This window comes from Asparagus officinalis, chromosome 7 (assembly GCF_001876935.1).
Source record: "Asparagus officinalis chromosome 7, Aspof.V1, whole genome shotgun sequence".
Lineage (NCBI taxonomy): Eukaryota > Viridiplantae > Streptophyta > Magnoliopsida > Asparagales > Asparagaceae > Asparagus > Asparagus officinalis.
The window spans coordinates 27,683,795-27,686,279 of NC_033800.1; positions in this window are offsets into that span (position 1 = coordinate 27,683,795).

Consider the following 2,485-nt stretch of genomic DNA (forward strand, 5'->3'; position numbering starts at 1 on the left):
TCCATTATAAAAAACTTATCCTGCTCCTCTCCCCCTCCCCTCCCTCTCCTCCTCCTCCTCCTCCTCTTCCTCCTCCTCATCCTGCTCCCAAACATTCGCGACTACTCCAATTGGCGAACTGCTCGAATTGAAACCCAACTTCGGTGATGGGCAGATGTATAAAGGGTCGTCGAGAGATATCGATTTGGGCAACGGGTAAGCGGGTAGAGGTGACCCGAAGAAAGTCCCGACGAGGTCGATCTGTGCCTGAATCTGGGTCAAATCTCCAGCGGTCTCTATGGGGGTTTTGAGATCTGGGCTCGGGAAGCCCGAGAACGAGGCGAGGCCATCGGAGTCCGAGGTGTTGAAGGGGAACGGGGAGTTGTTGTTGAGGACAGCACCATTGGCGGAGACGATGAGCTCTTGGTGCTGGACTTGGATAAGGAGGGACCAAGCTTTGAGCTCGGCGAGGCCGTTGTTTTGGACGGTGGCCGTGGCTTTGAAGGAGTTGGGCTGGGCTTTGGGGTCCTTGAGAAGAGGATGGATTTGCTTGCGATCGGTGATGGAGTAGGATAACTCGATGCCGTTGTAGACCGGGGGTGTTTCTGGGGGCTGGGATTGGGTTGAGATGAAGAAGAGAGCGAGGAAGAGGAGAGAGGAAGAGGATGAGGAGGAGGAAGAGGAGGAGGAGGAGGGGGAGGGGGTTAGGAGCAGGATAAGTTTTTTATAAGGGAGTTTTATACAAAAAATCCCATCAACACTGGTCGGAACAGTAACTCCGGCCAAACTTAAGGCCAATATGGCGCCGGAGTTAAAAATTTATACCAATCTGACAAAACTTAAAAAAAATATACCAACTTGTCACCAAGTCTCAAGAAATTATACCAATCTGGTCATTTTGCCCATTTTTATATGATAAAAGCATACACATAACCATATAAAAATTAAAAGAGTTCATGAAAATCATTTCTAAAGATTCTTGATTTTACTCAAAAAATTAAGTTGTTTTTAAAAATTATATATATATATATATATATATATATATAGGGTGAGGTTCTAATAAAAATCTCATTCGCCTAAAAACTAAAAACCATTGTGGGTCATTGGATCTATCTCATCCAATAGTTGAGATTAGAGCTTATACTGCAGTGAATCCAGATTCAGTTAAGGCAATAATGCCATTATTAAAGAGTGTAATAAATTTGTCTGTCATTAAAGAGTGTAATAAATGCCATTATTCTTTAAAAAACAAACACCTCACATAACTGAATCTGGATTCACTGCAATAAATGTCATTATTCTCCAAAAAACAAACACCTCACATAACTGAATCTGGATTCACTGCAATGAATCGAGATTCACTCATACGTGTCTTCGTTTTTTCAACTGAAAATCCTCACCCTATATATGAGTGAATCTAGATTCACTATAGTGAATCCAGATTCACTGTAGTGAATCTCGATTCACTACAGTGAATCCAGATTCAGTTATGTGAGGTGAAACTGGATTCGCTGGAGTGAGTCTGGATTCAATCCAGTGAATCTGGATTCATTGGTTGTTTGTTGCCCCTATTTATTGCACTTAGTATAATAATGACATTTATTGCATTCTTTAATGGCATTTAGTGCAATAAATAGGTTTTTAGTTTTTAGGCTAAGGAGGTTTTTATTAGAACGTCACCGTATGTGTGTGTGTGTGTGTGTGTGTGTGTGTGTGTGTGTGTGTGTGTGTGTGTGTGTGTGTGTGTGTGTGTGTGTGTGTGTGTGTGTGTGTGTGTGTGTGTGTGTATATATATATATATATGTGTGTGTGTGTGTGTGTGTGTGTGTGTGTGTGTGTATACATATGTATGTATGTATATATACATATGTATGTATGTACATATATATATAGTGCATTTCGAGTGCACACTGTGCGTACGCATTTGAGCCCGTCTTGGTTTTTTTGCAAAAGAACAGCGCATTAGCAGCGATAATTCCCATGACAAATCCACATGACCCTATCTTTCAGCCTCTCTCTCTCTCTCTCTCCCAAAAAAACCCCAAAATCGGAGCTCCCAAATCCAAACTTCTGGCAACTCCGTTTTTAGGCTAAGGAGGTTTTTATTAGAACGTCACCGTATTAATTGGGTGGAAATAGCTTTGTGGAATTCTCATGTTCGTAACTTATCTTGTATTTAATGCAAGAGTATAATTTTCATCCCAACCTCCGTAGGATGGATTAATTTTGTTCTATATATGTTGCCAAACACTTGAAGTGATGATGTTCTTGCAAATTTTTTAGTTTGTGATGTGATCAACGAAGGTCATAAGTTACAAACCTCTGTTTTCTTTTCTTTTTTTTTCTTTTCACAATGCAAATCTAGATTAAATATAAATTGCAATGCCCAATCTCATTTGAAGTTTAAATTTTTATGAGAGATAATATAAAAATTGGAACTTTGCACTACTTAACTTTGGATAGTATCAAATGTCATAAGAATGAACTCGTACATTATGATGTAACA